Source organism: Macrobrachium nipponense, chromosome 13 (assembly GCF_015104395.2).
Source record: "Macrobrachium nipponense isolate FS-2020 chromosome 13, ASM1510439v2, whole genome shotgun sequence".
Taxonomy (NCBI): Eukaryota; Metazoa; Arthropoda; class Malacostraca; order Decapoda; family Palaemonidae; genus Macrobrachium; species Macrobrachium nipponense.
This window is the reverse complement of record NC_087206.1, coordinates 25,360,890-25,376,581: the sequence shown is the minus strand read 5'-3', so window position 1 is coordinate 25,376,581 and position 15,692 is coordinate 25,360,890. Positions and strand designations below refer to the sequence as shown.

The 15,692-nt window shown below is 37.1% G+C and overlaps 1 protein-coding gene and 1 long non-coding RNA gene across 3 annotated transcripts in view; both read left to right on the top strand.

The window, feature by feature from the left end:
• Window positions 1-8,245: 8,245 nt before the first annotated feature.
• Window positions 8,246-12,478, top strand: LOC135225442 (uncharacterized). Of its 2 annotated transcripts, none has more exons than XR_010316959.1 (4): window positions 8,246-8,428; window positions 10,505-10,669; window positions 10,993-11,078; window positions 11,613-12,478. It is a non-coding gene; the product is annotated as an uncharacterized LOC135225442 (long non-coding RNA). The 2 variants fall into 2 exon arrangements; XR_010316958.1 differs by having other exon boundaries at window positions 8,248-8,428; window positions 10,505-10,660.
• Window positions 12,479-15,453: 2,975 nt separating this feature from the next.
• The window catches only part of LOC135225441 (uncharacterized), an 11,548-nt gene continuing 11,309 nt past the window's right edge, over window positions 15,454-15,692 (top strand). The window contains exon 1 of the mRNA XM_064264767.1: window positions 15,454-15,689. The gene's annotated coding sequence lies outside the window, so the exon portion shown is untranslated. The remainder of the gene's footprint in view (window positions 15,690-15,692) is intronic.

The following is a 15,692-nucleotide window of genomic DNA, read 5'->3' as shown; positions in this document are numbered from 1 at the left end:
GATGCCCAGGGCTCGCTGGATAAAAAAAACCTCCCCTGCGGCAAAGAAGGGGTGCGCTCGATCCCCTGAGGGAATGGACAGTGCAAGCTAGGGATAGCCTATTTCAGTTTACTTTTTCCCCAACCACTCTTTTGTAGCCACTCAGAACTGGAGATTCTGAACTAAAGAAACTATAACTTGAACTACTTAAGAGCGATTTTGATGTTAAATGAAAATCCACAATTATATAAGTGTAAATATACGTTTAAAAGTCTATATACTACGAGAGCTTTCAGGAATCTGCTCGACTCTCCTTATCAATTGAACTGTTAGAATAACAAGGAAAATCGAGCAGGTTCTCGAGAGCTCTCGTTGTGTATACTATACTTTTATATGTATATATATTTATATGTATGTGTGTGTGTGTGTGTGTTGTCTTACCATGATGAGGACTGTATAACATTGGAGAATTTTTATAAAAAAAAAAAGCTGATAAAAATAAAGCTAACTTTATGTTAGTAGGCAATAACCGATAACGTCCGTGACTTGGGTGTAGGTACTGCTGGACAGTAATTTGCCTCTCAATGATCAAATCAAGAATATTCTAAAGGTCACTGAATATCATCATGGAATTGCCTTTTGACTACAGCATTCCTATCTATCGTAACCTGCCTAATGTATTTATGGAAGCTGGGAAATATACTAAACAGAACAGGTTAACAAAGGATGCTATAGAAGCTAGAAAATAATCTTGAAGATATGTATCATGACTTAAAACTAGGAAGACCGGTTTTCCAAGGTATTTGGTGTAGGCGTAGCTACACACAACTGTCAAGATTTGCCACTGGCGGCTTCAAGTTGTCTAAGCCTAACAAACAATTCGATTGTTAGTTTTAGAACTGCCCAATAGGCACCCTTAGGATTTAACAATAAGCTCCCTTTTGACAAGGAGGACTGAAACCATCAAGTCTCTCAAGAAAAATTAAAAGGGTCTAATTTTCTCTGTTGTGATAATATGGAGTACGCCGAATGGCACAAAGAATATCTCCGCATACGTTAGCACCGGACAATAATATGCATTTCCCTCTAAGCGCCTTAGGCGTAGTGGGAGCAGGTTATCTGGACGAGGCAAGAGACGTAGACCAAGGTCGAGAGAATGAACTGATGACGTCGTTTCCTTTGTGGTGATAGCAGTCGGGTTTTAAGCACTTCAACCAAAGGAAAAGGTCAGGGGTGTTGTTTGTTGTGGATTAAGCTGCCCGCGAAAGATCCCGCACATGAAAATACTTTGCTGAACACATTTTCATCTGTTTGCGTTCTGTTAATGTTTGTATTTTAACGGGCAGTAAATTAGGTAACAGAAAAAAATAAATATTTATAGAAGGGTTTTCTATCGTTTTAGTTCATACGTTTGTGAATGAATTTATACAGACACGGCTGCACAAACATAAATGTAATATACACACGTATATACTAAGTAATAATCTTAATGTGGACAAATATTTTTTTACATGTTATTTACATCCTCTTGATCATTTTAACATTTCCGTACATTTCGGCCTTAATAATAATTTTGTTCTGCTTATGTCACTGAATAGTGTTCGACAATATAGTCATTCAGACAAGGGCACGGGAAAAATAAAAGAGCTGAATACCAAGCGCTTTCGTGTTATTTCAACACATTTTCGATGCACAGTGCTAAAAACACCGAGGATATCTAACAAAGTAAACATAAAAGCTGAGAAAATGGAAGCACAAATATTCAAAATCCGGTTATTTTTGAGTTATTTAAGAATTAAGAATGTCGAGCGTCTGTTTGGTGTTAGGTTGCCATTCAGATGGCGTTGGAAGAGAAGGTTTTTCATTGTTTTATTTTCCCTGGAGATGCAGAAACCAGGAAAAACGTCTGCAAGAACTCCTGGGATGACAAACTCCCGCAAGGAATTTAGACGTCTTAAGAGTTTCTTGTGATTCCAACTCTTCACGTACCCTAATAGGAATGGCAGTGCCCAGCTAGAAAATTCAAACTCAACGACTCTCTCTCTCTCTCTCTCTCTCTCTCTCTCTCTCTCTCTCTCTCTCTCTCTCTCTCTCTCTCTCTCAAAACTCTGTTTTCTTGCACTCAGAGATAAGCTGCCATGGTATATTTGTCACTATTATTATTATTATTCGGCTAATTTTATAAATTTGTATCAAATAATGACAAGCAATTTTACAACACCATACTATACAATTATTATTATTATTATTATTATTATTTTTTTTTATTTATTTATTTTTTTTTGCTCTATCACAGTCCTCCAATTCGACTGGGTGGTATTCATAGTGTGGGGTTCCGGGTTGCATCCTGCCTCACATTACGCATAATAATGTGAGGACTAACACTCATTTTCCACTTCATGTTTTCGGTAGCGGTTTAATCCTCTTGGAAAACAGAAAGGGCTTCAAACGGAAACTTTGGCGTGGGCCCCAATTTGATCAAATTGGTCAGATAGGCCTATATAAAACAATACTAAGATTGGTATTGTTTGCATTCACTGGAGATATAACCATCAATTCTGTATTTCAATTAGCTTTTCACTTACAACCTCGAATCATATCAAGATCAGCGAACCCACTATTTTTCAAGACAATATTATACCGCCGAGAAAATGTTCGAACACCCGCGCCATTGGTCAAAGTTTCTGAGGTGTCAAAAAAAGAAACTGTGATTATTTTGACTTCCATTTTTTTTATACTACTTCAGCAAATATGGATATTGCCGATTAATCTTTGTTTCTTTATCATGTTATCTTATGTATCTAGACTGTATGTTATTGTCTATTCTTTGCATATTCCATGTATATGGCCTTGAGCTGAAAATAAAAATCATTATTATTATTATTATTATTATTATTATTATTATTATTATTATTATTATTATTATTATTATTATTATTATTATTATTGTTTATATTCATAGTCCTCCAATTCGACTGGGTGGTATTTATAGTGTGGGGTTCCGGGTTGCATCCTGCCTCCTTAGGAGTCCATCACTCTTCTTACTATGTGCGCCGTTTCTAGGATCACACTTCTGCATGAGTCCTGGAGCTACTTCAGCCTCTAGTTTTTCCAGATTCCTTTTCAGAGTTCTTGGGATCGTGCCTAGTGTTCCTATATGATTATGGGTACAATATCCACTGGCATATCCCATATCCTTCTTATTTCTATTTTCAGGTCTTGATACTTATCCATTTTTCCCTCTCTTTCTCTTCAACTCTGGTGTCCCATGGTATTGCGACATCAGTGAGTGATACTTTCTTCTTGATGATGATGATGATAATTGATGATGATGATGATGATGATGATGATGATGATTTTTTTTCTTTTTTTTTGCTCTATCACAGTCCTCCAATTCGACTGGGTGGTATCATTTAGAATTACAAGGAATTCACAATTTTAAAAATAAAGTCTAAAAAAGATTAAAAAACAGTAGCAAGAGCAGTAAATAAACGGAGACTACTGAAAACACCAACCGTCCATGATCAGAAGTGAAGATGGAAGGAGTTATAAATCAAAATTGGTATAATATTGTCTTGAAAAATAGTGGGTTCGCTATTCTTGATATGATCCACTAACTAGGATACATACATATAGACTTGATGTGTGAAAAAAGCTAACACGAAGTTACATTAAGAGGAATGTATAACTGAATCACGAAAGTTTGGAACGTGATAAATCCATAAATAAAGATATGAGCCAAGAAGGAAAAGTTGACAAGGGAGTTTCTGCAAGGTATTTCGACTCAACGTCCTTTACTCAGCAGACGAACTGACTTACATGAGAAATTGAGAGTAGTACAGGAAAGGTCGTATAACTGACAAATAGGGATTATAAGGAGATTAGTACCTAGAATCCAACACACCTGGAGAATGAGTAACCTTTCCAAACAAGCATAAACATGGGTATAATTTAAGAACAAAAAGATTAAGTCCAACTGCTCAGACACAGGGCAAGACAATTAATGGATTATACAGGGCGACAGCTGGCCACATTCATATCTTTGGTAAACAAAAACTTATTCACAAAACATATTAAACATACATATACAAAGAAAATATCTCTAGGGCAACTAATTTGTATCTAAGTCTGTAATTATATCTTTAAGGTCATTCTTAAACATGTTACAAACACAAGGATCTAAATGAAACAGGCTACGACTAATATTAAAATTACAATGGGAAGTAAGTTGCATTATGGCAGATTCTAAAAGATTTCGTGATAAGACATCTTTTGATCTTACAATTACTGAACTACCAATCCAATTTATCCGGTGGTTGTTTCCACTTAAATGAATGAACATTGCATTAGATGTTTGCCCAGTTTTGACAGAATATTTATGCTGTTTTAATCTTACTTCTAGGAGGAATGGGGGGTGTTTGTCCTTGTTATGGTAGGTGGGGGAGAGGAGGAGGGGGGTTGGGGTGGCTGGGGGGTGTAAGAGGAAGGGGAAAGGGAGGATCTTGAAGGAATAATATCATTCCTCCAAGGGGAGAGGATCAAGGAGGTTAGATTTACGACTCACGCATTTGGGAGTCAGTTGCGACCAGAACTTTGTTGTCAGGAATTGTGAAAGTCATTTTTTTATTAACATTCAGCTAACTAATTGATATTTGAGCATGTTGGTTGTCAGCATCAAATGAAAATAATTGTTAAACTAGCATCTCATCTCAAGGGAATCAGTAGCGAAGTCCTTCCTTGCAGTCTTATCTCGATCGTACAATTCATGAATTTCAAAGAAGCAAAGCAACCATCACAATTTATATGAACTCACTAAATCTTTGTACTCGGGATAATAAATATCCAATTCAAAGGAAAGACGCTCTAATAATTAGATTTTTTGGTTGTTATAACACAGTAATCGAATAAGTTGAAAAATGAGGGGTATCTAATTCACTATTCAGATAATGCTGAAATAACGCATATGCGATCAGAATATGTTCCCAATGTCAGTATCTTTTTCTTAAATCTTAGTGCAGGAAGAAAAGAATTTATAAAACTGTTTATGCAGTGTTAGAATACCATATCAGTAAGCAGATTTTTCAAATATAGCAGAATAGTATATATATATATCATATATACCACACACACACACACACACACACACACACATATATATATATATATATATATATATATATATATATATATATATATATATATATAATATATCTCAGTGGGTCGCTAAAAAATTACGTATTTAGCTTATTAAAGTTATTTCAGTAAATTGCAAGTACGAGATTGCTCGCTCGAAACAAATTGCAGAGGCAGCAGACATAGTATGCAAAGCTTGTGGACTACACTTCAACGGCCAATAATGTTAATTTCAACTATTTGTTGTGGTGTGGGGGGGGGGGGGGGGCGCCGCTGCAGGGGTGAATATTGGCACCTGTGCTGTGCTCTGTTTATCAGATAAGAGAAGTTTTACATATGAGGCAACATACCCGTGGCATTTACTGTAAATGTCAGCATAAAAAGCACGTTATCCCGAAAAAGACATTTTTTATTAAACTAGGGAGTATATATATACATATATATATATATATATATATATATATATATATATATATATATATATATATATATATATATATATATATATATATATTATAGTGAAACACCTCAAAGGAGAACATCGTCATTGGAGGTTCCTGGAATTCTGATTTCCCGCCAAAATGAAGATTGATATGGCGGAGGGGGAAAGGGAGCGAGGAGAGTGCAAAATGGCGCAGCCAGAGGAGCTCGACTGCGCCACCCAGGCCGGCTGTCTTTAACCTCCAACCGCCTTCTTCATTTCGGCGGGGAATTCAAGCTGTCGAAAGACAGCAATCCTCCAGAATGCTCTCGTCGTATTCATTGATGATGATGATAATGATGATGATGACGCTGGTAATGATGATGTTATATTGAGTCACCTTTTCCTCTTTTTTTGTTTTACTTGTAACGAAAAGCAAAACTATTTATTCTTTACAATGCTACTCATGGAAACCAAACAGAATATGAGATATTAATAAATAAAAAATCGCCTTATGGCGTAGCAAGCATAACACCGCCTCAGAAACACTATCACTGAAACTGACGGAGGAACTAAAGAATTTTATTCACACATCTCCATCCAAAGGTTTGGAAACAACGAAATCGTTTCATTTTAGCCACAAGATCAAACGCCCCCCCCCCCTTTTTTTTTTAGTGGAATTGGACAGCTAGATTGACAAATGAGGCAGTTGGACTATTGCTCATATTTGGGGAAAATAGACAACATAATAAACATATAGGCGTGTGCAAAAGGCAGTAGGCCTACAAGTTCTTTGGCCACACAATGAGGAGAGGTCGTCTGGAGAATCTGGCATTGACTGGAATGATAAAGGGTAGGGGAGGGAGGGGAAGACCAAGAGAGAAAAAAATACTTGGGTGCTTTGATGAGACTGACAAACGGAAGAATGACAACCGCAGTGCAGCTGATACGAGTTACAAGTGACAGACAGGAGAGGAGATCCATGGCTGCCAATGTCCTGGAAGATATGAGGTCATTCAGCGCTGAAATATAAATTGACAATAAAAGGTTTGAAAAGTGTAACAGGAGGAAAACCTCGCAGTTGCACTATGAATCAAGTGTTAGGAGAAGGTGGAAGGTAAAATGAAGAAAGAGAATATGAAAGGAGGTATATAATAAAAGGAACGAAAGTGGTTGCAGCTAGGGGCCGGAGGCACGCTGCAAAGAACCTTAAGTAATGCCTACATTGCACCGCATGATGTCCACTGACGGCACTACTCGCCTACGGGGCCTGGAGGATATAACACAGCAGTAAGGTAAGGTAAGTGGAATTTCACCTTCATACTTCTGCTTAATATTCCAGAAATGTTATCGTTGTAAAACTGGTCATAATACGTTTTTCATGCAACAACTTAGAGTCAGTCTCATGGCATATTAATTCTATTTTAAACTTTCCCATAGCTTGTCATTATTTGCCAAAAATTACACAATCACTAGGTCATGAAATTTACTATAAATCACTATAAAAAGACGTCATGAGCTTATAAAGTATATCACTTAAACGATATATATATATATATATATATATATATATATATAATAAATATATTATATATATATATCTATATATATATATATATTATATATATATATATATATATATATATATAGGTATGCTTTAATTTTTGGACTTTTTGAGAAGAAATATGCAGGTAAATTCCATAAAAGAACTTGGCTTTGACCTTGTATATAAAATAAAGCGGCTTCTTTACTTCCAAATCCTTCAGTGAAGGCGTGTGGATGAAATTCTTCAGTTCCTCAGTCCTTTTCATCGGTGTTGTTTCTAAGCCTAATTTTACGCTCGCACAGTGTTATTTTTTAAGATTCTCAGCTTCATATATATATATATATATATAATATATATATATATATATATATATATATATATATATATATATATATATATATATATGGCTGAGGATCTTAAAACTAACACGGTGTGGGGGTAAAATTAGCTTAGAAACAACATTAATGAAAAGGACTGAGAACTTATGAATCTCATCCACAAATATATATATATATATATATATATATATATATATATATATATAATATATGTAAATATATGCTTAAAAATCACAGTAGATGCACGTGACTTCATTATATAAGGAAATACCACAAGAAAATGACAGGCAGAAGTTCAGTACCAAGCGCTTTCTCCTGCTTATTCAGGCATCATCGTGGCACAAATGAGATAGTACTACAATTGTAAAGGCTACAAAAGACCAAGAATGCCAAATGGATAATTGTCAAATGGGCACAAATCAAAGGGATAATATCTTGTGCAATAGGTGAGTCAAGTAAATGCTTAAGATTATTTTATTGACCCTACAGCCAGTGTGCTTGGTGAGGTCAAAGAAGCCGACCTTTGCTGTCCTTTCAGCCACGGTCTAGGTATCGTATACCAAGGTCTAGAGAATACACGTAGACCGTGCTTTCAGCAGCGAGAGAAAAGAGTCGTCCCGGAGTTAATAATATACTATCCTCTTTTCATATTATTTTTATCATTATTATTATTTATTATCATTATATTATTAAAGAGTTGCCTTCAAGGGTTTCACTTTCAGTAGACGAGACGCTTCATTGCGGGTATTCTCTCGGATGGAGTCAGTAAATGACGCTGATTGGTGGAATTCATGAGAGGGGCGGGGCCACGCAGGAACCACGCCTCCCGAGGAAGAAAAGTTTGTGGTAGTACAGTCGTGTCCGGTTATCGAAGCGTTACAAGAGAAATTTATACTTTTTTGTGCTTTCGTGGTATTTTTCGTGCGTTTTATATCTTCGTCGATCTTAAGATCGAGTACTACGAGTGCAAGTCATTCTGGCACCTGTCCTCATCATTGCGATCCCGTTAAGGTTAGTCGATGATTTTGGTTTTTCGTCTATTATTTGATTATTTCCTTCGGATTTATTTCATAATGGTACCAGATTATCTTTGAATTCATTTTTTCAGTGCTTCGCTTTCAACCAGATTCCTTCAGGTTTCTGAAGGTGGTGACGCAGGCACAGCTGTTAATAGTCTGTTAATTAATATTTTGTACAGCTTCCATCTTTTTAACACAGTCGAAAAGTCACTACCAGTACCTACAGGCAGGTACAGGTTGTTTCGATATTATAGAAACAGATTGCTTAAGAAAACTTACTAAGAACTTCAGTTAACTGGTACTTCTGTCATGTCGATGTTACAAGCAGTTAAGAGGAACATAAGTTGATATTCTTAATTAAACTTGATTACTAGTAGTATATATTTCTTACAACAAGAACGAATTTTACAAATCTTTTCCATTATCGTTAGTATTTCAACATTCCCGTATAGAGAACATTCTACGAAATAGGCGCTGCAATAAGTAAAATGCCATAAGTTGCACTAAAGCTCTAGACATTTAATTAGGGAAAATGTAAAAGAGAGAGAGAGAGAGAGAGAGAGAGAGAGAGAGAGAGAGAGAGAGAGAGAGAGCAGAAAAGACGAGCGTGGTACCTACATATGGGTATGTTATTCAGACCAGGATAAGCCGTCAGCAGGTAACAATTAATCGAGTCGACTTTATGCTCTACTTCTAAGGTCACTTTCCCGTAGAGGGGTAGTGCCGTCAGTGCACCTTATGCGGTGCATTGTAGGCATTACTTAAGGTTCTTTGTAGCGTGCCCTAGGCACTTGGCTGCAACCCCTTTCGTTCCTTTTACTGCACCTCCTTTCGTATTCTCTTTCTTCCATCTTAATTTCCACCCTCCCTAACAATTGCTTCATAGTGCTACTGCGAGGTTTCCCTCCTGTTACTCCTATCAACCATTTTACTGTCGGTTTCCATTTCAGCGCAGAGTGGCCTAATAGGTCCCAGTGCTTGGCCTTTGGTCTAAATCTAATGTTCAATTTAATTCTAAGGTAACTTGATGCAAACTTTGCACACGAGATTATAAAGGCTGTGACTTCAACAACGACTATAGCTTTTTTATGGCGATGTAGAGATTTGCCACACTATAGTATGGTTTGTGTGTATGGCGTTTTTACGTTGCATAGAACCGGTGGTTATTCAGCAACGGGACAAACGGCTTTACGTGACTTCCGAACCACGTCGAGAGTGAACTTCTATCACCAGAAATACGCATCTCTAACCGCCTCAATGAAATGCCTGAGAATCGAACTCGCGGCCACCGAGGTGGCAGGTCAAGGCCATACCGATCACGCCACTGAGGCGCTTCGACCGCGTATGGAGTCAGAACGATGCGAATGTCTAGTAAAACTGTTTCAAAAGCGAGAGAAAATATAAACAGCTGGAAGTGACCGACGAGCATTCCCGCTAGTGTGGACAGGCCATAACGTTTCCATGCTTATATAATGTTTTTTTAATGAAAGGCTACAATTCTGTGGTGAAAATTTTCCAGCTGCACTAAGATACTAGATATGCAATAATTAGATGTTTATCAGTCAGTGCTCTCAGGTTCTTTAGTGTCTTTGCTATTTTTTTCTTTTTATATTCCTTACTTTTTAGTCTCAGAGCAAACCTTTAAAGGGGCTTTTTTTGACGCCTTCAATGCGCACATTGTTATATCTTTATTTAGTTTCCATATTTTCCTCTTGACCCAACTATGTCCTTCAATATGTACCAGTTTTTTTATCGTAGTATCTTTAGGGATGTCTTGAACCATCGGACCTGGACTAGTTAAGAGCAATGAATGGATTGTCCTATTAGTAATTTCCACTGAAAACAAAGACGAGAACTTGGAGGAGAGAGGAGCCCATTCTCTTTCGGATCTTGTCAGTTTATTTTCACACAAATATTTTTAGAGATTTATTTGAATTCCACCTTTTACTAACAATCACCGCAAGTTATTTAAATGATTTAAATTTGTATCTTGAATGGCAATCTAGTCATTTATTTTCGAAAGTTAGCTTTTAGTCTAGTCTTATATTCTCCATTTCATTTGTGACAGGATTCCACAACGAGACCTCCTCTCGCAGTAGCGCCTTTCGGAGGAGCTTCTCTCTCTCGACGACGACGAGCCTTGTTGGAATTCAACTCCCGTTGTAGGCAGTGACAGACGCTTTTCATTTGACGTTGCAAGAGTAAGGATGACTGCCATAAATATGTAAGTGAGGTTTGTATGACTATGGATTTTTTACGGAAATGTAACTCCATTGCTTTTGTTGACAAGTCAATTTCTATACTCTGTATTGAAATATGCATGTTTTAAACAAACTTGTCATTTCATTTATTGATTTCTTACGTCCCCAGTCTTATGCTTCATTTCCTAAGTGGTTGAGTTTTCCCCATTATTATTATTATTATTGAAATAGTTTTAACAGACCTTTGTTAAACCCAAAGTTCATACTAGCAAGAATAAGTATATTACATCATACAAATCATGGAAAAAAAAAGATGTATAAAAATGTGTGTATTAAAACACTTTGTTCTTTGTAGCGAGGCTGTCAGAATCCGGCGCAAGAAAAGATTCCGGCCCGAATACATGAGCAGCCCGCTGCTTTGTCCCGCCGCTAAACGTCAGAGTGAGTGATTCCATCCTTTGTGTAGTTCTTGATGTCATTGTTTTTTCTGTCTTACGTTCTTGTTGAGTTGTAATGTTTAATTTAATTTATATAGACTTTTGGCAATATGCCAAGCACTGGGGCAACTAAGGCCATTCAGCGCTGAAACAGAAATTGACAGTAAAAAGTTTGAAAGGTGCTACAGGAGGAAAACCTCGCAGTTGCACTGTCAAACAATTGTTAGGAGAGGGTGGACAGTAAGATGGAAGAAAGAGGATATGACCAGAGGTAATATTCATATTAGAAAATGTCGGTCACTCTATTTTTCTGAACTAACAACTTTACTGTACTCTCTTAGTGGTCGTTATCTGCATGTTGTTGCGGCCATTATTGTCTAGGTTTTCTGAAAGTTTAGGTAAATGTCTAGATGAATTTACTTTCTTTCATGGTCAATCACTTAATTCAATATGACACTTGATGTTGCTTTGCTTGCTCATGTTAGAAATATATCATTATGCCAGTTTATTAAAGTGTTTCTTTGTGTTTTTTCCACAGAATTTTCGCTTGAGTTCCGAAATGGCGACATAATGGACCACGCCTACCGGAACCTCACCACACTCCTCGCGCATGTCGTCGATTGCGCGTCGATAAGGCCTTACGGCGTGTCTAAAGTTTTAGCAACGCGGTACCCTTTCTCTAGCCCCTATGCTACCAGAAGACGCGTGGGGGCGTTCAACTGGGCTCGTCCTAATGACAGGGGTTATCCCGGGACGATAGAGGTTTTCAAGACGAAGAAACACAACCCATTTGTCGTCAACATGTACGCCCAATTCTACGCCGGGAAGAGCATCGACGAAAATGCTTCGATTCAGAATCTGGTTTCTCAGTTGTGTCGGGTGTCGAAGAACGACCGCGCGAAGGGTTTGAGGAGCGACAACCACTTGATAGAAGGCTTGGAGGATGACACAGCAGAGAATCGCCAACGCTGGCTCGATAAATGTCTGGGAAAGTTGGCGCAGTTCGTGCAATTTGCTGAGGTCCGGACGGTGGTTTTCCCTTACATGATCACCAGTGGGTTATCTCCGGGTGACTGGGAGAAGCATTACCTTCCCGCCATCGAGAACTTCCTCCGTGAACTTTCTAGCTGTAAAGTGAGAGTCATCGTTTTAAATATTAATCAGAAGAGTATGAGGTAGAAGCTATAGCTAAGAGTTCGATCCAATTGGAGACATGACGGATATGCTGGAGAATGGACATTCTGATGCCTTTTAAACTGCATATCTGTTGGGGGTCTTAGAATTTCTTCGGATGGAAATCCTAGGACGATTTTTATGTATATATTCTAAAATGTCGTATTTACTTTGTATGTAAATCTCCCTATTAGGACGTTTTTGTAAACGAAAAATTCAAATATATTTTAACAGAGAAACAGTTGTTTTATGTTGGAAGACTATTTGAAATGTAATTAACGATAAAGTTTATGTAGCAGAGAGCTCCGAGATGGTGAAACTTCACGAGTTATCGCCTTCAAGGCACCCCACTGGTTACTTCCTTCAGTTATTAAATAATTGCTGTAGATCAAGCAACGGCTCTCACTTCTGGGACGACCTCTAAACATGCTAATCAAAATATGCACTTATTTATTTATTTATTTTTTTTTTTGAAAAAGCCGGAAAGGTCAAACATATGTAAAGATGCATGAGACGATAAAATGCTTGTGTTAAAATGAAGTAAAAAAGAGAAGTCAAGATTATTTTCCATTAAAAATAGCATAATGAAATTATTTATGACATTTAATAATCAAAATGAAACAAGACAAAGATCCTTACCTCATTTATCTTCGTGATCATTTGTTTTGATACTCTATACCTAACTCATCTCTCTCTCTCTCTCTCCTCTCTCTCTCTCTCTCTCTCTCTCTCAAGTTTACTTTCCGCCCAAATAACATTAACATTAAGGTGTAAGTCTAACATTTATGCAATTTTTCCATATTTTCTCAGCCTTCATACAAGTCTTCGTTCTGTATTTGCTATATTTCCTTCTTTATTTTATCCTTCGTCAACGTTTATCTAACTTCCCCAATTGTAATGAATCTTGACAATTATATTGGCAGCCTATAAAAATCTCGTCCGTTTTCCTCGTACAGACTTTCTGCACGCATCATATGGTTTTTTTTTTTTTATGAGAACCTTTGTTGACAAATACTCTCTCTCTCTCTCTCTCTCTCTCTCTCTCTCTCTCTCTCTCTCTCTCTCTCTCTCACTTACTGACTTCTCAATGCCTGCTTCGCACTCAAGGTAACAAATATTTCGCTCCTTTTAAGACCTGACTTCCAACGCATCATCTGCTCTACCGCCCTCTTTTGCATAGGCCTAACTAGGACTTGATCAATGGGAGCCCACCTGAGGGGCACAGCTGAATATGTGGGGGCACTGGGCATGCACAAATTATGACACTAATGTTTTTTTAAGCCATATGGAAAGATATTAAGGTTGTTTTAAAACATTTAAGCCTATCAATTTGTGAATCACGTTTTTATATAAAAGAAAGAAAATTGATTTATTTCTTACAGTTAATACGGTAAAACTCGACTTATCTTCGTGTAATAAAAAAAACACAGTCAAACTACTTGATGTATAAAACTTTAACATAATAATAATAATAATAATAATAATAATAATAATAATAATAATAATAATAATAATAATAATAATGAAAATTAAGCTTAGGCTTTTACTATAAGCTTCATGAACTCAAAATGGGGGGGCCACCTGGCGGGTACCAGTTTCCAATGTTACACCTATGCCTCTTTGCTTATACTTATTCCTCTTAAAAATATCGGTACTATAAAATATTTTATTCCAAATACATTTTGCAATCGTGAGCATCTCCCGTGACACCATTTGTTTTATCTACCACGATCGATGCACGATAATGAATGTAGATCTCAGACACCAGGCAGAACGACTTTATGACTGCCAACTATACTCTGTTTTTTTTCATCTGTCCATCCGCCTGTAGTGTTTTTGTATGGTAACACTGCGTCCCAGGGGTCTTAGATAGTTACGCTATTTGTAAGTTTTAGGTAAATAAAAGGATATCTGGGTGTACATTTGCAACTGAAAAGTGTTTTAATAATTTACTGTATGCGAATTACACCGTTAATATTCGAAATAGGATATTATTATAATCGTTAAATGTAAGCTGAATGTCACTATCTAAAGCCCGGGACGCAGTGTTACCATACAAAACACCACAGGCGGATGGACAAATGAAAAAAAGCAGAGTATAGATTGGATCAGGTTTCGCACTATCTAGACTCTACCGTCAATAAAAGACACTAATACCTTATGAGTATTGTCTAAATTCTAAAAGCGCTGGAAAGCTTCACGGATGGTGTTGACGCTAAAAGTATTCGACAAACAAGTTTTGAATGCAAGTAGCTCCTCATCTTTTCTTGTAATTAAAGCTCAATGCATACCTTATCTTTACGTACGTATTTCATAGCAACTTCAGTTCGACAATCTGTTCTGACGAGCTGATATACAAATTTCCTTTCTTTTCCATTTCATATGACTTAGGACAATGTAAACTAGTAAAATCGAGTTTTCTGTTCAGTGTATGAAGCTCTCAGCCATACAACGGTGATGGCCTGTGTTGTTGACATCTATCGCTCCCAGACACACGATCATGGCTAAATTTAACCTTAAATAAAAGTAAAAACTACTGAGGCCAGAGCGCTGCAGTTTGGCATGTTAAAGGATCGGAGACTGAATGATACACATACCAATTTGCAGTTCTCTATAGCCTCAGTAGTAGTTAAGATCTGAGGGCTGGTAGACAGGCAGACAAAAAGCCATCTCAAATGTTTTCTATTACAGAAAACTAAAACTGGAAACTTCTTAAAGTGATCCAAGACAAAATATCACTCTAACTTACATCACCCAGTTTTACAGCCACCCATCACAGTCCCCAACTTATTAAGCACTTCCTGAAAGTAACAACATTATGTAAAAACGCTAACTACTGTATGGATACTAACACTTTATCTGGAACAATCTAGTTACTCCTAATTTCTACAACAACCACATTCCCAACTACTCCTCAAGAAGACAAACAGTCTCCTTTCTTTCGGCCTTTTCTCTGAAAGAAACCACGAATGATCAAAGTCTCAAAGATGGCTCAGTAAGGCCTCATTTTCAGCTCCGAGCTGGAGACGGCACTCCCCAAACGCGCTATTGTTTTTGTCCGCTTGTTGTAACTATTACATATAATACACTTGTTTACAATTTCTTTGTTTACATAGAAAATTAAGGAACTTTAGGGAAGTGGCTGAAATATATAGAGACTCTTCGAATCCAGCATTCTTGTAAATTAATGTGAAGTTTGTTTACTGTTTCAGTGCCGACGAATCATGTAAATTTATAGGGGAAATGATGTTGAAGATGTACATCAATTCAATATTTTGCGAAGAATGGCTGGTTAGCTTTAGCCTTTTTCCGTATAGAGAAGAGGGACAGTCGCCATTTAATCTGAATATTTAACAGTGAAGTGACCTTGATTGGAACGGCTGCCTACATTCATCTCTGTCGCAAAGAAGTGCAAAGCTCCGGACGTGTTGAACGAGGCCAGGTG